Source organism: Pseudophryne corroboree, unplaced genomic scaffold (assembly GCF_028390025.1).
Source record: "Pseudophryne corroboree isolate aPseCor3 unplaced genomic scaffold, aPseCor3.hap2 scaffold_2229, whole genome shotgun sequence".
Taxonomy (NCBI): Eukaryota; Metazoa; Chordata; class Amphibia; order Anura; family Myobatrachidae; genus Pseudophryne; species Pseudophryne corroboree.
This window is the reverse complement of record NW_026968878.1, coordinates 28,070-50,819: the sequence shown is the minus strand read 5'-3', so window position 1 is coordinate 50,819 and position 22,750 is coordinate 28,070. Positions and strand designations below refer to the sequence as shown.

General features: G+C 38.0%; 30 non-coding genes across 30 annotated transcripts; all 30 read right to left on the bottom strand.

Moving 5' to 3' along the window:
* Nucleotides 1-154: 154 nt before the first annotated feature.
* Nucleotides 155-227, bottom strand: TRNAF-AAA (transfer RNA phenylalanine (anticodon AAA)). The gene has a single exon. It is a non-coding gene; the product is annotated as a tRNA-Phe (tRNA).
* An 810-nt stretch (nt 228-1,037) lies between these two features.
* TRNAF-AAA (transfer RNA phenylalanine (anticodon AAA)) lies at nt 1,038-1,110 on the bottom strand. Its single transcript has one exon. It is a non-coding gene; the product is annotated as a tRNA-Phe (tRNA).
* An 812-nt stretch (nt 1,111-1,922) lies between these two features.
* TRNAF-GAA (transfer RNA phenylalanine (anticodon GAA)) lies at nt 1,923-1,995 on the bottom strand. The gene has a single exon. It is a non-coding gene; the product is annotated as a tRNA-Phe (tRNA).
* An 814-nt stretch (nt 1,996-2,809) lies between these two features.
* On the bottom strand, nt 2,810-2,882 carry TRNAC-GCA (transfer RNA cysteine (anticodon GCA)). The gene has a single exon. It is a non-coding gene; the product is annotated as a tRNA-Cys (tRNA).
* A 142-nt stretch (nt 2,883-3,024) lies between these two features.
* Nucleotides 3,025-3,097, bottom strand: TRNAF-AAA (transfer RNA phenylalanine (anticodon AAA)). Its single transcript has one exon. It is a non-coding gene; the product is annotated as a tRNA-Phe (tRNA).
* Nucleotides 3,098-3,694: 597 nt separating this feature from the next.
* Nucleotides 3,695-3,768, bottom strand: TRNAF-GAA (transfer RNA phenylalanine (anticodon GAA)). The gene has a single exon. It is a non-coding gene; the product is annotated as a tRNA-Phe (tRNA).
* An 813-nt stretch (nt 3,769-4,581) lies between these two features.
* On the bottom strand, nt 4,582-4,654 carry TRNAF-GAA (transfer RNA phenylalanine (anticodon GAA)). The gene has a single exon. It is a non-coding gene; the product is annotated as a tRNA-Phe (tRNA).
* Nucleotides 4,655-5,466: 812 nt separating this feature from the next.
* Nucleotides 5,467-5,539, bottom strand: TRNAF-GAA (transfer RNA phenylalanine (anticodon GAA)). The gene has a single exon. It is a non-coding gene; the product is annotated as a tRNA-Phe (tRNA).
* Nucleotides 5,540-6,350: 811 nt separating this feature from the next.
* TRNAF-GAA (transfer RNA phenylalanine (anticodon GAA)) lies at nt 6,351-6,423 on the bottom strand. The gene has a single exon. It is a non-coding gene; the product is annotated as a tRNA-Phe (tRNA).
* Nucleotides 6,424-7,236: 813 nt separating this feature from the next.
* Nucleotides 7,237-7,309, bottom strand: TRNAF-GAA (transfer RNA phenylalanine (anticodon GAA)). The gene has a single exon. It is a non-coding gene; the product is annotated as a tRNA-Phe (tRNA).
* Nucleotides 7,310-8,124: 815 nt separating this feature from the next.
* Nucleotides 8,125-8,197, bottom strand: TRNAF-GAA (transfer RNA phenylalanine (anticodon GAA)). The gene has a single exon. It is a non-coding gene; the product is annotated as a tRNA-Phe (tRNA).
* Nucleotides 8,198-9,010: 813 nt separating this feature from the next.
* TRNAF-GAA (transfer RNA phenylalanine (anticodon GAA)) lies at nt 9,011-9,083 on the bottom strand. Its single transcript has one exon. It is a non-coding gene; the product is annotated as a tRNA-Phe (tRNA).
* Nucleotides 9,084-9,898: 815 nt separating this feature from the next.
* TRNAF-GAA (transfer RNA phenylalanine (anticodon GAA)) lies at nt 9,899-9,971 on the bottom strand. Its single transcript has one exon. It is a non-coding gene; the product is annotated as a tRNA-Phe (tRNA).
* An 810-nt stretch (nt 9,972-10,781) lies between these two features.
* TRNAF-GAA (transfer RNA phenylalanine (anticodon GAA)) lies at nt 10,782-10,854 on the bottom strand. Its single transcript has one exon. It is a non-coding gene; the product is annotated as a tRNA-Phe (tRNA).
* An 813-nt stretch (nt 10,855-11,667) lies between these two features.
* TRNAF-GAA (transfer RNA phenylalanine (anticodon GAA)) lies at nt 11,668-11,740 on the bottom strand. Its single transcript has one exon. It is a non-coding gene; the product is annotated as a tRNA-Phe (tRNA).
* An 815-nt stretch (nt 11,741-12,555) lies between these two features.
* TRNAF-GAA (transfer RNA phenylalanine (anticodon GAA)) lies at nt 12,556-12,628 on the bottom strand. Its single transcript has one exon. It is a non-coding gene; the product is annotated as a tRNA-Phe (tRNA).
* An 811-nt stretch (nt 12,629-13,439) lies between these two features.
* Nucleotides 13,440-13,512, bottom strand: TRNAF-AAA (transfer RNA phenylalanine (anticodon AAA)). The gene has a single exon. It is a non-coding gene; the product is annotated as a tRNA-Phe (tRNA).
* An 814-nt stretch (nt 13,513-14,326) lies between these two features.
* On the bottom strand, nt 14,327-14,399 carry TRNAF-GAA (transfer RNA phenylalanine (anticodon GAA)). Its single transcript has one exon. It is a non-coding gene; the product is annotated as a tRNA-Phe (tRNA).
* Nucleotides 14,400-14,541: 142 nt separating this feature from the next.
* On the bottom strand, nt 14,542-14,614 carry TRNAF-GAA (transfer RNA phenylalanine (anticodon GAA)). The gene has a single exon. It is a non-coding gene; the product is annotated as a tRNA-Phe (tRNA).
* Nucleotides 14,615-14,756: 142 nt separating this feature from the next.
* Nucleotides 14,757-14,829, bottom strand: TRNAF-GAA (transfer RNA phenylalanine (anticodon GAA)). Its single transcript has one exon. It is a non-coding gene; the product is annotated as a tRNA-Phe (tRNA).
* Nucleotides 14,830-15,426: 597 nt separating this feature from the next.
* Nucleotides 15,427-15,499, bottom strand: TRNAF-AAA (transfer RNA phenylalanine (anticodon AAA)). Its single transcript has one exon. It is a non-coding gene; the product is annotated as a tRNA-Phe (tRNA).
* A 1,218-nt stretch (nt 15,500-16,717) lies between these two features.
* TRNAF-GAA (transfer RNA phenylalanine (anticodon GAA)) lies at nt 16,718-16,790 on the bottom strand. The gene has a single exon. It is a non-coding gene; the product is annotated as a tRNA-Phe (tRNA).
* An 814-nt stretch (nt 16,791-17,604) lies between these two features.
* Nucleotides 17,605-17,677, bottom strand: TRNAF-GAA (transfer RNA phenylalanine (anticodon GAA)). The gene has a single exon. It is a non-coding gene; the product is annotated as a tRNA-Phe (tRNA).
* A 142-nt stretch (nt 17,678-17,819) lies between these two features.
* TRNAF-GAA (transfer RNA phenylalanine (anticodon GAA)) lies at nt 17,820-17,892 on the bottom strand. The gene has a single exon. It is a non-coding gene; the product is annotated as a tRNA-Phe (tRNA).
* A 142-nt stretch (nt 17,893-18,034) lies between these two features.
* Nucleotides 18,035-18,107, bottom strand: TRNAF-GAA (transfer RNA phenylalanine (anticodon GAA)). Its single transcript has one exon. It is a non-coding gene; the product is annotated as a tRNA-Phe (tRNA).
* Nucleotides 18,108-18,704: 597 nt separating this feature from the next.
* On the bottom strand, nt 18,705-18,777 carry TRNAF-AAA (transfer RNA phenylalanine (anticodon AAA)). Its single transcript has one exon. It is a non-coding gene; the product is annotated as a tRNA-Phe (tRNA).
* A 345-nt stretch (nt 18,778-19,122) lies between these two features.
* TRNAF-GAA (transfer RNA phenylalanine (anticodon GAA)) lies at nt 19,123-19,195 on the bottom strand. Its single transcript has one exon. It is a non-coding gene; the product is annotated as a tRNA-Phe (tRNA).
* Nucleotides 19,196-20,007: 812 nt separating this feature from the next.
* Nucleotides 20,008-20,080, bottom strand: TRNAF-GAA (transfer RNA phenylalanine (anticodon GAA)). The gene has a single exon. It is a non-coding gene; the product is annotated as a tRNA-Phe (tRNA).
* A 1,692-nt stretch (nt 20,081-21,772) lies between these two features.
* Nucleotides 21,773-21,845, bottom strand: TRNAF-GAA (transfer RNA phenylalanine (anticodon GAA)). The gene has a single exon. It is a non-coding gene; the product is annotated as a tRNA-Phe (tRNA).
* Nucleotides 21,846-22,657: 812 nt separating this feature from the next.
* On the bottom strand, nt 22,658-22,730 carry TRNAF-GAA (transfer RNA phenylalanine (anticodon GAA)). The gene has a single exon. It is a non-coding gene; the product is annotated as a tRNA-Phe (tRNA).
* Between the last annotated feature and the right edge of the window lie 20 nt (nt 22,731-22,750).

The following is a 22,750-nucleotide window of genomic DNA, read 5'->3' as shown; positions in this document are numbered from 1 at the left end:
TTTCGCCAAGCTCTACTAATAAGAAATTCTTTTATTGGGGCTAATAATAATGCAAACTGTGATAACATGAAATGTTCTTGAAGACCAGAACCTGAACACGGCAGTTTCTGCTGCTAAATTGCTATTCTGTAACAAAAAAAACAGCAACTAAATATGCCGAAACCCGGGATAGAACCAGAGACCTTTAGATCTTTAGTCTAACGCTCTCCCAACTGAGCTATTTCGGCTAATTGTGACAGATGTGAAGTCGTATTTGGGGTTTTAGGTTGGGAAAAAAAGAGCATCAAGTGTTCTTGAAGAGCAACACCTTATAATGAAAGATTCTGCTGGTAAATTGCTATTCTGTAATGAAAATACAGCTACTAAACATGCCAAAACCCGGGATCGAACCAGGGACTTATAGATCTTCAGTCTAATGCTCTCCCAAATGAGCTATTGCAGCTACGTCTGACATTTGGAAAGTCTTTTTTGGTGTTTAGGATAAGGCAAACTGAAAGAACATCAAGTGTCCTAGAGGGCGAAACCTGAAAATAAACGTTTCTGCTGCTAAATTTCTTTTTGCTGAATTGCTACTCAGTAACAAAATGCAAACACCCAAACATGTGGAAACCCACGATCGTACTAGGGATTTTAAGGTCTTCAGTCTATTGCTCTCACAACTGAGCTATTTTGGCAAGCTATACTGATAAGAATGTCTTTTTTTTGAGCTAAAGATTTTGCAAACTGAAATAACATAAAATGTTTTTCAAGATCAAAAACTGAAAACAACAGTTTTTGCTGCTAAATTGCTATTCAGTAGCAAAAGCAAACACCCAACCATGCTAAACCCCAGGATTGAACAAGACACCCTTAGATCTTCAGTCTAATGTTGTCACAACTGAGCTATTTCGCCAAGCTCTACTAATAAGAAATTCTTTTATTGGGGCTAATAATAATGCAAACTGTAATAACATGAAATGAACTTGAAGACCAGAACCTGAACACGGCAGTTTCTGCTGCTAAATTGCTATTCTGTAACAAAAAACAGCAACTAAATATGCAGAAACCCGGGATCGAACCAGGGACCTTTAGATCTTTAGTCTAACGCTCTACCAACTGAGCTATATTGGCTAATTGTGAAAAATGTGAAGCCGTATTTGGGGTTTTAGGCTGGGGAAAAAAAGAGCATTAAGTGTTCTTGATGAACAACACCTGATAATGAAAGATTCTGCTGGTAAATTGCTATTCTGTAACAAAAATACAGCAACTAAACATGCCGAATCCTGGGATCGAACCCAGGAGCTTTAGATCTTCAGTTTAATGCTCTCACAAAAGAGCTATTGTTTGTAAGTCTGACGTTTAGAAAGTCTTTTTTGGTGTTTAAGATAAGGCAAACTGAAAGAACATCAAGTGTCCTAGAGGGCGAAACCTGAAAATAAACGTTTCTGCTGCTAAATTTCTATTTGCTGAATTGCTACTCAGTAACAAAATGCAAACACCCAAACATGTGGAAACCCACGATCGTACTAGGGATTTTAAGGTCTTCAGTCTATTGCTCTCACAACTGAGCTATTTTGGCAAGCTATACTGATAAGAATGTCTTTTTTTGGAGCTAAAGATTTTGCAAACTGAAATAACATAAAATGTTTTTCAAGATCACAAACTGAAAACAACAGTTTTTGCTGCTAAATTGCTATTCAGTAGCAAAAGCAAACACCCAACCATGCTAAACCCCAGGATTGAACAAGACACCCTTAGATCTTCAGTCTAATGTTCTCACAACTGAGCTATTTCGCCAAGCTCTACTAATAAGAAATTCTTTTATTGGGGCTAATAATAATGCAAACTGTAATAACATGAAATGATCTTGAAGACCAGAACCTGAATACGGCTGTTTCTGCTGCTAAATTGCTATTCTGTAACAAAAAAACAGCAACTAAATATGCCAAAACCCGGGATCGAACCAGGGACCTTTAGATCTTCAGTCTAACGCTCTCCCAACTGAGCTATTTTGGCTAATTGTGAAAGATGTCAAGCCGTATTTGGGGTTTTAGGCAGGGGAAAAAAAGAGCATTAAGTGTTCTTGATGAACAACACCTGATAATGAAAGATTCTGCTGGTAAATTGCTATTCTGTAACAAAAATACAGCAACTAAACATGCCGAATCCTGGGATCAAACCCAGGACCTTTAGATCTTCAGTTTAATGTTCTCACAAAAGAGCTATTGCGTGTAAGTCTGACGTTTAGAAAGTCTTTTTTGGTGTTTAAGATAAGGCAAACTGAAAGAACATCAAGTGTCCTAGAGGGCGAAACCTGAAAATAAACGTTTCTGCTGCTAAATTTCTTTTTGCTGAATTGCTACTCAGTAACAAACTGCAAACACCCAAACATGTGGAAACCCACGATCGTACTAGGGATTTTAAGGTCTTCAGTCTATTGCTCTCACAACTGAGCTATTTTGGCAAGCTATACTGATAAGAATGTCTTTTTTTAGGAGCTAAAGATTTTGCAAACTGAAATAACATAAAATGCTTTTCAAGATCAAAACCTGAACACAACAGTTTTTGCTGCTAAATTGCTATTCAGTAGCAAAAGCAAACACCCAACCATGCTAAACCCCAGGATTGAACAAGACACCCTTAGATCTTCAGTCTAATGTTGTCACAACTGAGCTATTTCGCCAAGCTCTACTAATAAGAAATTCTTTTATTGGGGCTAATAATAATGCAAACTGTGATAACATGAAATGTTCTTGAAGACCAGATCCTGAACACGGCAGTTTCTGCTGCTAAATTGCTATTCTGTAACAAAAAAAACAGCAACTAAATATGCCGAAACCCGGGATAGAACCAGGGACCTTTAGATCTGCAGTCTAACGCTCTCCCAACTGAGCTATTTCGGCTAATTGTGACAGATGTGAAGTCGTATTTGGGGTTTTAGGTTGGGAAAAAAAGAGCATCAAGTGTTCTTGAAGAGCAACACCTTATAATGAAAGATTCTGCTGGTAAATTGCTATTCTGTAACAAAAATACAGCTACTAAACATGCCGAAACCCGGGATCGAACCAGGGACTTATAGATCTTTAGTCTAATGCTCTCCCAAATGAGCTATTGCAGCTACGTCTGACATTTGGAAAGTCTTTTTTGGTGTTTAAGATAAGGCAAACTGAAAGAACATCAAGTGTCCTAGAGGGCGAAACCTGAAAATAAACGTTTCTGCTGCTAAATTTCTTTTTGCTGAATTGCTACTCAGTAACAAAATGCAAACACCCAAACATGTGGAAACCCACGATCGTACTAGGGATTTTAAGGTCTTCAGTCTATTGCTCTCACAACTGAGCTATTTTGGCAAGCTATACTGATAAGAATGTCTTTTTTTGGAGCTAAAGATTTTGCAAACTGAAATAACATAAAATGTTTTTCAAGATCAAAAATTGAAAACAACAGTTTTTGCTGCTAAATTGCTATTCAGTAGCAAAAGCAAACACCCAACCATGCTAAACCCCAGGATTGAACAAGACACCCTTAGATCTTCAGTCTAATGTTGTCACAACTGAGCTATTTCGCCAAGCTCTACTAATAAGAAATTCTTTTATTGGGGCTAATAATAATGCAAACTGTAATAACATGAAATGTTCTTGAAGACCAGAACCTGAACACGGCAGTTTCTGCTGCTAAATTGCTATTCTGTAACAAAAAAAACAGCAACTAAATATGCCGAAACCCGGGATCGAACCAGGGACCTTTAGATCTTCAGTCTAACAGCTCTCCCAACTGAGCTATTTCGGCTAATTGTGACAGATGTGAAGTCGTATTTGGGGTTTTAGGTTGGGAAAAAAAGAGCATCAAGTGTTCTTGAAGAACAACACCTTATAATGAAAGATTCTGCTGGTAAATTGCTATTCTGTAACAAAAATACAGCTACTAAACATGCCGAAACCCGGGATCGAACCAGGGACTTATAGATCTTCAGTCTAATGCTCTCCCAAATCAGCTTTTGCAGCTACGTCTGACATTTGGAAAGTCTTTTTTGGTGTTTAAGATAAGGCAAACTGAAAGAACATCAAGTGTCCTAGAGGGCGAAACCTGAAAATAAACGTTTCTGCTGCTAAATTTCTTTTTGCTGAATTGCTACTCAGTAACAAAATGCAAACACCCAAACATGTGGAAACCCACGATCGTACTAGGGATTTTAAGGTCTTCAGTCTATTGCTCTCACAACTGAGCTATTTTGGCAAGCTATACTGATAAGAATGTCTTTTTTTGGAGCTAAAGATTTTGCAAACTGAAATAGCATAAAATGTTTTTCAAGATCAAAAACTGAAAACAACAGTTTTTGCTGCTAAATTGCTATTCAGTAGCAAAAGCAAACACCAAACCATGCTAAACCCCAGGATTGAACAAGACACCCTTAGATCTTCAGTCTAATGTTCTCACAACTGAGCTATTTCGCCAAGCTCTACTAATAAGAAATTATTTTATTGGGGCTAATAATAATGCAAACTGTAATAACATGAAATGTTCTTGAAGACCAGAACCTGAACACGGCAGTTTCTGCTGCTAAATTGCTATTCTGTAACAAAAAAAAACAGCAACTAAATATGCCGAAACCCGGAATCGAACCAGGGACCTTTATATCTTCAGTCTATTGCTCTCCCAACTGAGCTATTTCGGCTAATTGTGACAGATGTGAAGTCGTATTTGGGGTTTTAGGTTGGGAAAAAAAGAGCATCAAGTGTTCTTGAAGAGCAACACCTGATAATAAAAGATTCTGCTGGTAAATTGCTATTCTGTAACAAAAATACAGCTACTAAACATGCCGAAACCCGGGATCGAACCAGTGACTTATAGATCTTCAGTCTAATGCTCTCCCAAATGAGCTATTGCAGCTACGTCTGACATTTGGAAAGTCTTTTTTGGTGTTTAAGATAAGGCAAACTGAAAGAACATCAAGTGTCCTAGAGGGCGAAACCTGAAAATAAACGTTTCTGCTGCTAAATTTCTTTTTGCTGAATTGCTACTCAGTAACAAAATGCAAACACCCAAACATGTGGAAACCCACGATCGTACTAGGGATTTTAAGGTCTACAGTCTATTGCTCTCACAACTGAGCTATTTTGGCAAGCTATACTGATAAGAATGTCTTTTTTTGGAGCTAAAGATTTTGCAAACTGAAATAACATAAAATGTTTTTCAAGATCAAAAATTGAAAACAACAGTTTTTGCTGCTAAATTGCTATTCAGTAGCAAAAGCAAACACCCAACCATGCTAAACCCCAGGATTGAACAAGACACCCTTAGATCTTCAGTCTAATGTTGTCACAACTGAGCTATTTCGCCAAGCTCTACTAATAAGAAATTCTTTTATTGGGGCTAATAATAATGCAAACTGTAATAACATGAAATGTTCTTGAAGACCAGAACCTGAACACGGCAGTTTCTGCTGTTAAATTGCTATTCTGTAACAAAAAAACCAGCAACTAAATATGCCGAAACCCAGGATCGAACCAGGGACCTTTAGATCTTCAGTCTAACGCTCTCCCAACTGAGCTATTTCGGCTAATTGTGACAGATGTGAAGTCGTATTTGGGGTTTTAGGTTGGGAAAAAAAGAGCATCAAGTGTTCTTGAAGAGCAACATCTGATAATAAAAGATTCTTCTTGTAAATTGCTATTCTGTAACAAAAATACAGCTACTAAACATGCCGAAACCTGGGATCGAACCAGTGACTTATAGATCTTCAGTCTAATGCTCTCCCAAATGAGCTATTGCAGCTACGTCTGACATTTGGAAAGTCTTTTTTGGTGTTTAAGATAAGGCAAACTGAAAGAACATCAAGTGTCCTAGAGGGCGAAACCTGAAAATAAACGTTTCTGCTGCTAAATTTCTTTTTGCTGAATTGCTACTCAGTAACAAAATGCAAACACCCAAACATGTGGAAACCCACGATCGTACTAGGGATTTTAAGGTCTTCAGTCTATTGCTCTCACAACTGAGCTATTTTGGCAAGCTATACTGATAAGAATGTCTTTTTTTGGAGCTAAAGATTTTGCAAACTGAAATAGCATAAAATGTTTTTCAAGATCAAAAACTGAAAACAACAGTTTTTGCTGCTAAATTGCTATTCAGTAGCAAAAGCAAACACCCAACCATGCTAAACCCCAGGATTGAACAAGACACCCTTAGATCTTCAGTCTAATGTTCTCACAACTGAGCTATTTCGCCAAGCTCTACTAATAAGAAATTCTTTTATTGGGGCTAATAATAATGCAAACTGTAATAACATGAAATGATCTTGAAGACCAGAACCTGAACATGGCAGTTTCTGCTGCTAAATTGCTATTCTGTAACAAAAAAACAGCAACTAAATATGCCGAAACCCGGGATCGAACCAGGGACCTTTAGATCTTCAGTCTAACGCTCTCCCAACTGAGCTATTTCGGCTAATTGTGAAAGATGTCAAGCTGTATTTGGGGTTTTAGGCTGGGGAAAAAAAGAGCATTAAGTGTTCTTGATGAACAACACCTGATAATGAAAGATTCTGCTGGTAAATTGCTATTCTGTAACAAAAATACAGCAACTAAACATGCCGAATCCTGGGATCGAACCCAGGAGCTTTAGATCTTCAGTTTAATGCTCTCACAAAAGAGCTATTGCGTGTAAGTCTGACGTTTAGAAAGTCTTTTTTGGTGTTTAAGATAAGGCAAACTGAAAGAACATCAAGTGTCCTAGAGGGCGAAACCTGAAAATGAAAGTTTCTGCTGCTAAATTTCTTTTTGCTGACTTGCTACTCAGTAACAAACTGCAAACACCCAAACATGTGGAAACCCACGATCGTACTAGGGATTTTAAGGTCTTCAGTCTATTGCTCTCACAACTGAGCTATTTTGGCAAGCTATACTGATAAGAATGTCTTTTTGTAGGAGCTAAAGATTTTGCAAACTGAAATAACATAAAATGCTTTTCAAGATCAAAACCTGAACACAACAGTTTTTGCTGCTAAATTGCTATTCAGTAGCAAAAGCAAACACCCAACCATGCTAAACCCCTGGATTGAACAAGACACCCTTAGATCTTCAGTCTAATGTTGTCACAACTGAGCTATTTTGCCAAGCTCTACTAATAAGAAATTATTTTATTGGGGCTGATAATAATGCAAACTGTAATAACATGAAATGTTCTTGAAGACCAGAACCTGAACACGGCAGTTTCTGCTGCTAAATTGCTATTCTGTAACAAAAAAACAGCAACTAAATATGCCGAAACCCGGGATCGAACCAGGGACCTTTAGATCTTCAGTCTAACGCTCTCCCAACTGAGCTATTTTGGCTAATTGTGAAAGATGACAAGCTGTATTTGGGGTTTTAGGCTGGGGAAAAAAAGAGCATTAAGTGTTCTTGATGAACAACACCTGATAATGAAAGATTCTGCTGGTAAATTGCTATTCTGTAAAAAAAATACAGCAACTAAACATGCCGAATCCTGGGATCGAACCCAGGAGCTTTAGATCTTCAGTTTAATGCTCTCACAAAAGAGCTAGTGCGTGTAAGTCTGACGTTTAAAAAGTCTTTTTTGGTGTTTAAGATAAGGCAAACTGAAAGAACATCAAGTGTCCTAGAGGGCGAAACCTGAAAGTGAAAGTTTCTGCTGCTAAATTTCTTTTTGCTGACTTGCTACTCAGTAACAAACTGCAAACACCCAAACATGTGGAAACCAACGATCGTACTAGGGATTTTAAGGTCTTCAGTCTATTGCTCTCACAACTGAGCTATTTTGGCAAGCTATACTGATAAGAATATCTTTTTTAGGAGCTAAAGATTTTGCAAACTGAAATAACATAAAATGCTTTTCAAGATCAAAACCTGAACACAACAGTTTTTGCTGCTAAATTGCTATTCAGTAGCAAAAGCAAACACCCAACCATGCTAAACCCCAGGATTGAACAAGACACCCTTAGATCTTCAGTCTAATGTTGTCACAACTGAGCTATTTCGCCAAGCTCTACTAATAAGAAATGATTTTATTGGGGCTAATAATAATGCAAACTGTAAAAACATGAAATGTTCTTGAAGACCAGAACCTGAACACGGCAGTTTCTGCTGCTAAATTGCTATTCTGTAACAAAAAAAAAACAGCAACTAAATATGCCGAAACCCGGGATCGAACCAGGGACCTTTAGATCTTCAGTCTAACGCTCTCCCAACTGAGCTATTTCGGCTAATTGTGACAGATGTGAAGTCGTATTTGGGGTTTTAGGTTGGGAAAAAAAGAGCATCAAGTGTTCTTGAAGAGCAACACCTTATAATGAAAGATTCTGCTGGTAAATTGCTATTCTGTAACAAAAACACAGCTACTAAACATGCCGAAACCCGGGATCGAACCAGGGACTTATAGATCTTCAGTCTAATGCTCTCCCAAATCAGCTTTTGCAGCTACGTCTGACACTTGGAAAGTCTTTTTTGGTGTTTAAGATAAGGCAAACTGAAAGAACATCAAGTGTCCTAGAGGGCGAAACCTGAAAATAAACGTTTCTGCTGCTAAATTTCTTTTTGCTGAATTGCTACTCAGTAACAAAATGCAAACACCCAAACATGTGGAAACCCACGATCGTACTAGGGATTTTAAGGTCTTCAGTCTATTGCTCTCACAACTGAGCTATTTTGGCAAGCTATACTGATAAGAATGTCTTTTTTTAGGAGCTAAAGATTTTGCAAACTGAAATAACATAAAATGCTTTTCAAGATCAAAACCTGAACACAACAGTTTTTGCTGCTAAATTGCTATTCAGTAGCAAAAGCAAACACCCAACCATGCTAAACCCCAGGATTGAACAAGACACCCTTAGATCTTCAGTCTAATGTTGTCACAACTGAGCTATTTCGCCAAGCTCTACTAATAAGAAATTATTTTATTGGGGCTAATAATAATGCAAACTGTAATAACATGAAATGTTCTTGAAGACCAGAACCTGAACACGGCAGTTTCTGCTGCTAAATTGCTATTCTGTAACAAAAAAAACAGCAACTAAATATGCCGAAACCCGGGATCGAACCAGGGACCTTTAGATCTTCAGTCTAACGCTCTCCCAACTGAGCTATTTCGGCTAATTGTGACAGATGTGAAGTCGTATTTGGGGTTTTAGGCTGGGGAAAAAAAGAGCATTAAGTGTTCTTGATGAACAACACCTGATAATGAAAGATTCTGCTGGTAAATTGCTATTCTGTAAAAAAAATACAGCAACTAAACATGCCGAATCCTGGGATCGAACCCAGGAGCTTTAGATCTTCAGTTTAATGCTCTCAGAAAAGAGCTAGTGCGTGTAAGTCTGACGTTTAAAAAGTCTTTTTTGGTGTTTAAGATAAGGCAAACTGAAAGAACATCAAGTGTCCTAGAGGGCGAAACCTGAAAATGAAAGTTTCTGCTGCTAAATCTCTTTTTGCTGACTTGCTACTCAGTAACAAACTGCAAACACCCAAACATGTGGAAACCCACGATCGTACTAGGGATTTTAAGGTCTTCAGTCTATTGCTCTCACAACTGAGCTATTTTGGCAAGCTATACTGATAAGAATATCTTTTTTTAGGAGCTAAAGATTTTGCAAACTGAAATAACATAAAATGCTTTTCAAGATCAAAACCTGAACACAACAGTTTTTGCTGCTAAATTGCTATTCAGTAGCAAAAGCAAACACCCAACCATGCTAAACCCCAGGATTGAACAAGACACCCTTAGATCTTCAGTCTAATGTTGTCACAACTGAGCTATTTCGCCAAGCTCTACTAATAAGAAATGATTTTATTGGGGCTAATAATAATGCAAACTGTAAAAACATGAAATGTTCTTGAAGACCAGAACCTGAACACGGCAGTTTCTGCTGCTAAATTGCTATTCTGTAACAAAAAAAAACAGCAACTAAATATGCCGAAACCCGGGATCGAACAAGGGACCTTTAGATCTTCAGTCTAACGCTCTCCCAACTGAGCTATTTCGGCTAATTGTGACAGATGTGAAGTCGTATTTGGGGTTTTAGGTTGGGAAAAAAAGAGCATCAAGTGTTCTTGAAGAGCAACACCTTATAATGAAAGATTCTGCTGGTAAATTGCTATTCTGTAACAAAAATACAGCTACTAAACATGCCGAAACCCGGGATCGAACCAGGGACTTATAGATCTTCAGTCTAATGCTCTCCCAAATCAGCTTTTGCAGCAACGTCTGACACTTGGAAAGTCTTTTTTGGTGTTTAAGATAAGGCAAACTGAAAGAACATCAAGTGTCCTAGAGGGCGAAACCTGAAAATAAACGTTTCTGCTGCTAAATTTCTTTTTGCTGAATTGCTACTCAGTAACAAAATGCAAACACCCAAACATGTGGAAACCCACGATCGTACTAGGGATTTTAAGGTCTTCAGTCTATTGCTCTCACAACTGAGCTATTTTGGCAAGCTATACTGATAAGAATGTCTTTTTTGGAGCTAAAGATTTTGCAAACTGAAATAGCATAAAATGTTTTTCAAGATCAAAAACTGAAAACAACAGTTTTTGCTGCTAAATTGCTATTCAGTAGCAAAAGCAAACACCCAACCATGCTAAACCCCAGGATTGAACAAGACACCCTTAGATCTTCAGTCTAATGTTCTCACAACTGAGCTATTTCGCCAAGCTCTACTAATAAGAAATTCTTTTATTGGGGCTAATAATAATGCAAACTGTAATAACATGAAATGATCTTGAAGACCAGAACCTGAACACGGCAGTTTCTGCTGCTAAATTGCTATTCTGTAACAAAAAAACAGCAACTAAATATGCCGAAACCCGGGATCGAACCAGGGACCTTTAGATCTTCAGTCTAACGCTCTCCCAACTGAGCTATTTCGGCTAATTGTGAAAGATGTCAAGCTGTATTTGGGGTTTTAGGCTGGGGAAAAAAAGAGCATTAAGTGTTCTTGATGAACAACACCTGATAATGAAAGATTCTGCTGGTAAATTGCTATTCTGTAACAAAAATACAGCAACTAAACATGCCGAATCCTGGGATCGAACCCAGGAGCTTTAGATCTTCAGTTTAATGCTCTCACAAAAGAGCTATTGCGTGTAAGTCTGACGTTTAGAAAGTCTTTTTTGGTGTTTAAGATAAGGCAAACTGAAAGAACATCAAGTGTCCTAGAGGGCGAAACCTGAAAATGAAAGTTTCTGCTGCTAAATTTCTTTTTGCTGACTTGCTACTCAGTAACAAACTGCAAACACCCAAACATGTGGAAACCCACGATCGTACTAGGGATTTTAAGGTCTTCAGTCTATTGCTCTCACAACTGAGCTATTTTGGCAAGCTATACTGATAAGAATGTCTTTTTGTAGGAGCTAAAGATTTTGCAAACTGAAATAACATAAAATGCTTTTCAAGATCAAAACCTGAACACAACAGTTTTTGCTGCTAAATTGCTATTCAGTAGCAAAAGCAAACACCCAACCATGCTAAACCCCAGGATTGAACAAGACACCCTTAGATCTTCAGTCTAATGTTGTCACAACTGAGCTATTTCGCCAAGCTCTACTAATAAGAAATTATTTTATTGGGGCTAATAATAATGCAAACTGTAATAACATGAAATGTTCTTGAAGACCAGAACCTGAACACGGCAGTTTCTGCTGCTAAATTGCTATTCTGTAACAAAAAAACAGCAACTAAATATGCCGAAACCCGGGATCGAACCAGGGACCTTTAGATCTTCAGTCTAACGCTCTCCCAACTGAGCTATTTTGGCTAATTGTGAAAGTTGACAAGCTGTATTTGGGGTTTTAGGCTGGGGAAAAAAAGAGCATTAAGTGTTCTTGATGAACAACACCTGATAATGAAAGATTCTGCTGGTAAATTGCTATTCTGTAAAAAAAATACAGCAACTAAACATGCCGAATCCTGGGATCGAACCCAGGAGCTTTAGATCTTCAGTTTAATGCTCTCACAAAAGAGCTAGTGCGTGTAAGTCTGACGTTTAAAAAGTCTTTTTTGGTGTTTAAGATAAGGCAAACTGAAAGAACATCAAGTGTCCTAGAGGGCGAAACCTGAAAGTGAAAGTTTCTGCTGCTAAATTTCTTTTTGCTGACTTGCTACTCAGTAACAAACTGCAAACACCCAAACATGTGGAAACCCACGATCGTACTAGGGATTTTAAGGTCTTCAGTCTATTGCTCTCACAACTGAGCTATTTTGGCAAGCTATACTGATAAGAATATCTTTTTTTAGGAGCTAAAGATTTTGCAAACTGAAATAACATAAAATGCTTTTCAAGATCAAAACCTGAACACAACAGTTTTTGCTGCTAAATTGCTATTCAGTAGCAAAAGCAAACACCCAACCATGCTAAACCCCAGGATTGAACAAGACACCCTTAGATCTTCAGTCTAATGTTGTCACAACTGAGCTATTTCGCCAAGCTCTACTAATAAGAAATGATTTTATTGGGGCTAATAATAATGCAAACTGTAAAAACATGAAATGTTCTTGAAGACCAGAACCTGAACATGGCAGTTTCTGCTGCTAAATTGCTATTCTGTAACAAAAAAAAACAGCAACTAAATATGCCGAAACCCGGGATCGAACCAGGGACCTTTAGATCTTCAGTCTAACGCTCTCCCAACTGAGCTATTTCGGCTAATTGTGACAGATGTGAAGTCGTATTTGGGGTTTTAGGTTGGGAAAAAAAGAGCATCAAGTGTTCTTGAAGAGCAACACCTTATAATGAAAGATTCTGCTGGTAAATTGCTATTCTGTAACAAAAATACAGCTACTAAACATGCCGAAACCCAGGATCGAACCAGGGACTTATAGATCTTCAGTCTAATGCTCTCCCAAATGAGCTATTGCAGCTACGTCTGACATTTGGAAAGTCTTTTTTGGTGTTTAAGATAAGGCAAACTGAAAGAACATCAAGTGTCCTAGAGGGCGAAACCTGAAAATAAACGTTTCTGCTGCTAAATTTCTTTTTGCTGAATTGCTACTCAGTAACAAAATGCAAACACCCAAACATGTGGAAACCCACGATCGTACTAGGGATTTTAAGGTCTTCAGTCTATTGCTCTCACAACTGAGCTATTTTGGCAAGCTATACTGATAAGAATGTCTTTTTTTGGAGCTAAAGATTTTGCACACTGAAATAACATAAAATGTTTTTCAAGATCAAAAACTGAAAACAACAGTTTTTGCTGCTAAATTGCTATTCAGTAGCAAAAGCAAACACCCAACCATGCTAAACCCTAGGATTGAACAAGACACCCTTAGATCTTCAGTCTAATGTTCTCACAACTGAGCTATTTCGCCAAGCTCTACTAATAAGAAATTCTTTTATTGGGGCTAATAATAATGCAAACTGTAATAACATGAAATGAACTTGAAGACCAGAACCTGATCACGGCAGTTTCTGCTGCTAAATTGCTATTCTGTAACAAAAAAACAGCAACTAAATATGCAGAAACCCGGGATCGAACCAGGGACCTTTAGATCTTTAGTCTAACGCTCTACCAACTGAGCTATTTCGGCTAATTGTGAAAAATGTGAAGCCGTATTTGGGGTTTTAGGCTGGGGAAAAAAAGAGCATTAAGTGTTCTTGATGAACAACACCTGATAATGAAAGATTCTGCTGGTAAATTGCTATTCTGTAACAAAAATACAGCAACTAAACATGCCGAATCCTGGGATCGAACCCAGGAGCTTTAGATCTTCAGTTTAATGCTCTCACAAAAGAGCTATTGTTTGTAAGTCTGACGTTTAGAAAGTCTTTTTTGGTGTTTAAGATAAGGCAAACTGAAAGAACATCAAGTGTCCTAGAGGGCGAAACCTGAAAATGAAAGTTTCTGCTGCTAAATTTCTTTTTGCTGACTTGCTACTCAGTAACAAACTGCAAACACCCAAACATGTGGAAACCCACGATCGTACTAGGGATTTTAAGGTCTTCAGTCTATTGCTCTCACAACTGAGCTATTTTGGCAAGCTATACTGATAAGAATGTCTTTTTTTAGGAGCTAAAGATTTTGCAAACTGAAATAACATAAAATGCTTTTCAAGATCAAAACCTGAACACAACAGTTTTTGCTGCTAAATTGCTATTCAGTAGCAAAAGCAAACACCCAACCATGCTAAACCCCAGGATTGAACAAGACACCCTTAGATCTTCAGTCTAATGTTGTCTCAACTGAGCTATTTCGCCAAGCTCTACTAATAAGAAATTATTTTATTGGGGCTAATAATAATGCAAACTGTAATAACATGAAATGTTCTTGAAGACCAGAACCTGAACACGGCAGTTTCTGCTGCTAAATTGCTATTCTGTAACAAAAAAAACAGCAACTAATTATGCCGAAACCCGGGATCGAACCAGGGACCTTTAGATCTTCAGTCTAACGCTCTCCCAACTGAGCTATTTCGGCTAATTGTGACAGATGTGAAGTCGTATTTGGGGTTTTAGGTTGGGAAAAAAAGAGCATCAAGTGTTCTTGAAGAGCAACACCTGATAATAAAAGATTCTGCTGGTAAATTGCTATTCTGTAACAAAAATACAGCTACTAAACATGCCGAAACCCAGGATCGAACCAGGGACCTTTAGATCTTCAGTCTAACGCTCTCCCAACTGAGCTATTTCGGCTAATTGTGACAAATGTGAAGTCGTATTTGGGGTTTTAGGTTGGGAAAAAAAGAGCATTAAGTGTTCTTGAAGAGCAACACCTTATAATGAAAAATTCTGCTGGTAAATTGCTATTCTGTAACAAAAATACAGCTACTAAACATGCCGAAACCCGGGATCGAACCAGGGACTTTTAGATCTTCAGTCTAATGCTCTCCCAAATGAGCTATTGCAGCTACGTCTGACATTTGGAAAGTCTTTTTTGGTGTTTAAGATAAGGCAAACTGAAAGAACATCAAGTGTCCTAGAGGGCGAAACCTGAAAATAAACATTTCTGCTGCTAAATTTCTTTTTTGCTGAATTGCTACTCAGTAACAAAATGCAAACACCCAAACATGTGGAAACCCACGATCGTACTAGGGATTTTAAGGTCTTCAGTCTATTGCTCTCACAACTGAGCTATTTTGGCAAGCTATACTGATAAGAATGTCTTTTTTTGGAGCTAAAGATTTTGCAAACTGAAATAACATAAAATGTTTTTCAAGATCAAAAACTGAAAACAACAGTTTTTGCTGCTAAATTGCTATTCAGTAGCAAAAGCAAACACCCAACCATGCTAAACCCCAGGATTGAACAAGACACCCTTAGATCTTCAGTCTAATGTTCTCACAACTGAGCTATTTCGCCAAGCTCTACTAATAAGAAATTCTTTTATTGGGGCTAATAATAATGCAAACTGTAATAACATGAAATGAACTTGAAGACCAGAACCTGAACACGGCAGTTTCTGCTGCTAAATTGCTATTCTGTAACAAAAAAACAGCAACTAAATATGCCAAAACCCGGGATCAAACCAGGGACCTTTAGATCTTTAGTCTAACGCTCTACCAACTGAGCTATATCGGCTAATTGAGAAAAATGTGAAGCCGTATTTGGGGTTTTAGGCTGGGGAAAAAAAGAGCATTAAGTGTTCTTGATGAACAACACCTGATAATGAAAGATTCTGCTGGTAAATTGCTATTCTGTAACAAAAATACAGCAACTAAACATGCCGAATCCTGGGACCGAACCCAGGAGCTTTAGATCTTCAGTTTAATGCTCTCACAAAAGAGCTATTGTTTGTAAGTCTGACGTTTAGAAAGTCTTTTTTGGTGTTTAAGATAAGGCAAACTGAAAGAAGACCAGAACCTGAACACGGCAGTTTCTGCTGCTAAATTGCTATTCTGTAACAAAAAAAACAGCAACTAAATATGCCGAAACCCGGGACCTTTAGATCTTTAGTCTAACGCTCTCCCAACTGAGCTATTTCGGCTAATTGTGACAGAAGTGAAGTCGTATTTGGGGTTTTAGGTTGGGAAAAAAAAGAGCATCAAGTGTTCTTGAAGAGCAACACCTGATAATAAAAGATTCTGCTGGTAAATTGCTATTCTGTAACAAAAATACAGCTACTAAACATGCCGGAACCCGGGATCGAACCAGGGACTTATAGATCTTCAGTCTAATGCTCTCCCAAATGAGCTATTGCAGCTACGTCTGACATTTGGAAAGTCTTTTTTGGTGTTTAAGATAAGGCAAACTGAAAGAACATCAAGTGTCCTAGAGGGCGAAACCTGAAAATAAACGTTTCTGCTGCTAAATTTCTTTTTGCCGAATTGCTACTCAGTAACAAAATGCAAACACCCAAACATGTGGAAACCCACGATCGTACTAGGGATTTTAAGGTCTTCAGTCTATTGCTCTCACAACTGAGCTATTTTGGCAAGCTATACTGATAAGAATGTCTTTTTTTGGAGCTAAAGATTTTGCAAACTGAAATAACATAAAATGTTTTTCAAGATCAAAAACTGAAAACAACAGTTTTTGCTGCTAAATTGCTATTCAGTAGCAAAAGCAAACACCCAACCATGCTAAACCCCAGGATTGAACAAGACACCCTTAGATCTTCAGTCTAATGTTGTCACAACTGAGCTATTTCGCCAAGCTCTACTAATAAGAAATTCTTTTATTGGGGCTAATAATAATGCAAACTGTAATAACATGAAATGATCTTGAAGACCAGAACCTGAACACGGCAGTTTCTGCTGCTAAATTGCTATTCTGTAACAAAAAAACAGGAACTAAATATGCCGAAACCCGGGATCGAACCAGGAACCTTTAGCTCTTCAGTCTAACGCTCTCCCAACTGAGCTATTTCGGCTAATTGTGAAAGATGTGAAGCTGTATTTGGGGTTTTAGGCTGGGGAAAAAAAGAGCATTAAGTGTTCTTGATGAACAACACCTGATAATGAAAGATTCTGCTGGTAAATTGCTATTCTGTAACAAAAATACAGCAACTAAACATGCCGAATCCTGGGATCGAACCCAGGAGCTTTAGATCTTCAGTTTAATGCTCTCACAAAAGAGCTATTGCGTGTAAGTCTGACGTTTAGAAAGTCTTTTTTGGTGTTTAAGATAAGGCAAACTGAAAGAACATCAAGTGTCCTAGAGGGCGAAACCTGAAAATGAAAGTTTCTGCTGCTAAATTTCTTTTTGCTGACTTGCTACTCAGTAACAAACTGCAAACACCCAAACATGTGGAAACCTACGATCGTACTAGGGATTTTAAGGTCTTCAGTCTATTGCTCTCACAACTGAGCTATTTTGGCAAGCTATACTGATAAGAATGTCTTTTTTTAGGAGCTAAAGATTTTGCAAACTGAAATAACATAAAATGCTTTTCAAGATCAAAACCTGAACACAACAGTTTTTGCTGCTAAATTGCTATTCAGTAGCAAAAGCAAACACCCAACCATGCTAAACCCCAGGATTGAACAAGACACCCTTAGATCTTCAGTCTAATGTTGTCACAACTGAGCTATTTCGCCAAGCTCTACTAATAAGAAATTATTTTATTGGGGCTAATAATAATGCAAACTGTAATAACATGAAATGTTCTTGAAGACCAGAACCTGAACACGGCAGTTTCTGCTGCTAAATTGCTATTCTGTAACAAAAAAAACAGCAACTAATTATGCCGAAACCCGGGATCGAACCAGGGACCTTTAGATCTTCAGTCTAACGCTCTCCCAACTGAGCTATTTCGGCTAATTGTGACAGATGTGAAGTCGTATTTGGGGTTTTAGGTTGGGAAAAAAAGAGCATCAAGTGTTCTTGAAGAGCAACACCTGATAATAAAAGATTCTGCTGGTAAATTGCTATTCTGTAACAAAAATACAGCTACTAAACATGCCGAAACCCAGGATCGAACCAGGGACCTTTAGATCTTCAGTCTAACGCTCTCCCAACTGAGCTATTTCGGCTAATTGTGACAAATGTGAAGTCGTATTTGGGGTTTTAGGTTGGGAAAAAAAGAGCATTAAGTGTTCTTGAAGAGCAACACCTTATAATGAAAAATTCTGCTGGTAAATTGCTATTCTGTAACAAAAATACAGCTACTAAACATGCCGAAACCCGGGATCGAACCAGGGACTTTTAGATCTTCAGTCTAATGCTCTCCCAAATGAGCTATTGCAGCTACGTCTGACATTTGGAAAGTCTTTTTTGGTGTTTAAGATAAGGCAAACTGAAAGAACATCAAGTGTCCTAGAGGGCGAAACCTGAAAATAAACATTTCTGCTGCTAAATTTCTTTTTTGCTGAATTGCTACTCAGTAACAAAATGCAAACACCCAAACATGTGGAAACCCACGATCGTACTAGGGATTTTAAGGTCTTCAGTCTATTGCTCTCACAACTGAGCTATTTTGGCAAGCTATACTGATAAGAATGTCTTTTTTTGGAGCTAAAGATTTTGCAAACTGAAATAACATAAAATGTTTTTCAAGATCAAAAACTGAAAACAACAGTTTTTGCTGCTAAATTGCTATTCAGTAGCAAAAGCAAACACCCAACCATGCTAAACCCCAGGATTGAACAAGACACCCTTAGATCTTCAGTCTAATGTTCTCACAACTGAGCTATTTCGCCAAGCTCTACTAATAAGAAATTCTTTTATTGGGGCTAATAATAATGCAAACTGTAATAACATGAAATGAACTTGAAGACCAGAACCTGAACACGGCAGTTTCTGCTGCTAAATTGCTATTCTGTAACAAAAAAACAGCAACTAAATATGCCAAAACCCGGGATCAAACCAGGGACCTTTAGATCTTTAGTCTAACGCTCTACCAACTGAGCTATATCGGCTAATTGAGAAAAATGTGAAGCCGTATTTGGGGTTTTAGGCTGGGGAAAAAAAGAGCATTAAGTGTTCTTGATGAACAACACCTGATAATGAAAGATTCTGCTGGTAAATTGCTATTCTGTAACAAAAATACAGCAACTAAACATGCCGAATCCTGGGACCGAACCCAGGAGCTTTAGATCTTCAGTTTAATGCTCTCACAAAAGAGCTATTGTTTGTAAGTCTGACGTTTAGAAAGTCTTTTTTGGTGTTTAAGATAAGGCAAACTGAAAGAAGACCAGAACCTGAACACGGCAGTTTCTGCTGCTAAATTGCTATTCTGTAACAAAAAAAACAGCAACTAAATATGCCGAAACCCGGGATCGAACCAGGGACCTTTAGATCTTCAGTCTAACGCTCTCCCAACTGAGCTATTTCGGCTAATTGTGACAGAAGTGAAGTCGTATTTGGGGTTTTAGGTTGGGAAAAAAAAGAGCATCAAGTGTTCTTGAAGAGCAACACCTGATAATAAAAGATTCTGCTGGTAAATTGCTATTCTGTAACAAAAATACAGCTACTAAACATGCCGGAACCCGGGATCGAACCAGGGACTTATAGATCTTCAGTCTAATGCTCTCCCAAATGAGCTATTGCAGCTACGTCTGACATTTGGAAAGTCTTTTTTGGTGTTTAAGATAAGGCAAACTGAAAGAACATCAAGTGTCCTAGAGGGCGAAACCTGAAAATAAACGTTTCTGCTGCTAAATTTCTTTTTGCCGAATTGCTACTCAGTAACAAAATGCAAACACCCAAACATGTGGAAACCCACGATCGTACTAGGGATTTTAAGGTCTTCAGTCTATTGCTCTCACAACTGAGCTATTTTGGCAAGCTATACTGATAAGAATGTCTTTTTTTGGAGCTAAAGATTTTGCAAACTGAAATAACATAAAATGTTTTTCAAGATCAAAAACTGAAAACAACAGTTTTTGCTGCTAAATTGCTATTCAGTAGCAAAAGCAAACACCCAACCATGCTAAACCCCAGGATTGAACAAGACACCCTTAGATCTTCAGTCTAATGTTGTCACAACTGAGCTATTTCGCCAAGCTCTACTAATAAGAAATTCTTTTATTGGGGCTAATAATAATGCAAACTGTAATAACATGAAATGATCTTGAAGACCAGAACCTGAACACGGCAGTTTCTGCTGCTAAATTGCTATTCTGTAACAAAAAAACAGGAACTAAATATGCCGAAACCCGGGATCGAACCAGGAACCTTTAGCTCTTCAGTCTACCGCTCTCCCAACTGAGCTATTTCGGCTAATTGTGAAAGATGTGAAGCTGTATTTGGGGTTTTAGGCTGGGGAAAAAAAGAGCATTAAGTGTTCTTGATGAACAACACCTGATAATGAAAGATTCTGCTGGTAAATTGCTATTCTGTAACAAAAATACAGCAACTAAACATGCCGAATCCTGGGATCGAACCCAGGAGCTTTAGATCTTCAGTTTAATGCTCTCACAAAAGAGCTATTGCGTGTAAGTCTGACGTTTAGAAAGTCTTTTTTGGTGTTTAAGATAAGGCAAACTGAAAGAACATCAAGTGTCCTAGAGGGCGAAACCTGAAAATGAAAGTTTCTGCTGCTAAATTTCTTTTTGCTGACTTGCTACTCAGTAACAAACTGCAAACACCCAAACATGTGGAAACCTACGATCGTACTAGGGATTTTAAGGTCTTCAGTCTATTGCTCTCACAACTGAGCTATTTTGGCAAGCTATACTGATAAGAATGTCTTTTTTTAGGAGCTAAAGATTTTGCAAACTGAAATAACATAAAATGCTTTTCAAGATCAAAACCTGAACACAACAGTTTTTGCTGCTAAATTGCTATTCAGTAGCAAAAGCAAACACCCAACCATGCTAAACCCCAGGATTGAACAAGACACCCTTAGATCTTCAGTCTAATGTTGTCACAACTGAGCTATTTCGCCAAGCTCTACTAATAAGAAATTATTTTATTGGGGCTAATAATAATGCAAACTGTAATAACATGAAATGTTCTTGAAGACCAGAACCTGAACACTGCAGTTTCTGCTGCTAAATTGCTATTCTGTAACAAAAAAAACAGCAACTAAATATGCCGAAACCGAACCAGGGACCTTTAGATCTTCAGTCTAACGCTCTCCCAACTGAGCTATTTCGGCTAATTGTGACAGATGTGAAGTCGTATTTGGGGTTTTAGGTTGGGAAAAAAAGAGCATCAAGTGTTCTTGAAGAGCAACACCTGATAATAAAAGATTCTGCTGGTAAATTGCTATTCTGTAACAAAAATACAGCTACTAAACATGCCGAAACCCGGGACCGAACCAGGGACTTATAGATCTTCAGTCTAATGCTCTCCCAAATGAGCTATTGCAGCTACGTCTGACATTTGGAAAGTCTTTTTTGGTGTTTAAGATAAGGCAAACTGAAAGAACATCAAGTGTCCTAGAGGGCGAAACCTGAAAATAAACGTTTCTGCTGCTAAATTTCTTTTTGCTGAATTGCTACTCAGTAACAAAATGCAAACACCCAAACATGTGGAAACCCACAATCGTACTAGGGATTTTAAGGTCTTCAGTCTATTGCTCTCACAACTGAGCTATTTTGGCAAGCTATACTGATAAGAATGTCTTTTTTTGGAGCTAAAGATTTTGCAAACTGAAATAACATAAAATGTTTTTCAAGATCAAAAACTGAAAACAACAGTTTTTGCTGCTAAATTGCTATTCAGTAGCAAAAGCAAACACCCAACCATGCTAAACCCCAGGATTGAACAAGACACCCTTAGATCTTCAGTCTAATGTTGTCACAACTGAGCTATTTCGCCAAGCTCTACTAATAAGAAATTCTTTTATTGGGGCTAATAATAATGCAAACTGTAATAACATGAAATGTTCTTGAAGACCAGAACCTGAACACGGCAGTTTCTGCTGTTAAATTGCTATTCTGTAACAAAAAAACCAGCAACTAAATATGCCAAAACCCAGGATCGAACCAGGGACCTTTAGATCTTCAGTCTAACGCTCTCCCAACTGAGCTATTTCGGCTAATTGAGGCAGATGTGAAGTCGTATTTGGGGTTTTAGGTTGGGAAAAAAAGAGCATCAAGTGTTCTTGAAGAGCAACACCTGATAATAAAAGATTCTTCTTGTAAATTGCTATTCTGTAACAAAAATACAGCTACTAAACATGCCGAAACCTGGGATCGAACCAGTGACTTATAGATCTTCAGTCTAATGCTCTCCCAAATGAGCTATTGCAGCTACGTCTGACATTTGGAAAGTCTTTTTTTGGTGTTTAAGATAAGGCAAACTGAAAGAACATCAAGTGTCCTAGAGGGCGAAACCTGAAAATAAACGTTTCTGCTGCTAAATTTCTTTTTGCTGAATTGCTACTCAGTAACAAAATGCAAACACCCAAACATGTGGAAACCCACGATCGTACTAGGGATTTTAAGGTCTTCAGTCTATTGCTCTCACAACTGAGCTATTTTGGCAAGCTATACTGATAAGAATGTCTTTTTTTGGAGCTAAAGATTTTGCAAACTGAAATAACATAAAATGTTTTTCAAGATCAAAAACTGAAAACAACAGTTTTTGCTGCTAAATTGCTATTCAGTAGCAAAAGCAAACACCCAACCATGCTAAACCCCAGGATTGAACAAGACACCCTTAGATCTTCAGTCTAATGTTGTCACAACTGAGCTATTTCGCCAAGCTCTACTAATAAGAAATTATTTTATTGGGGCTAATAATAATGCAAACTGTAATAACATGAAATGATCTTGAAGACCAGAACCTGAACACGGCAGTTTCTGCTGCTAAATTGCTATTCTGTAACAAAAAAACAGCAACTAAATATGCCAAAACCCGGGATCGAACCAGGGACCTTTAGATCTTCAGTCTAACGCTCTCCCAACTGAGCTATTTCGGCTAATTGTGAAAGATGTCAAG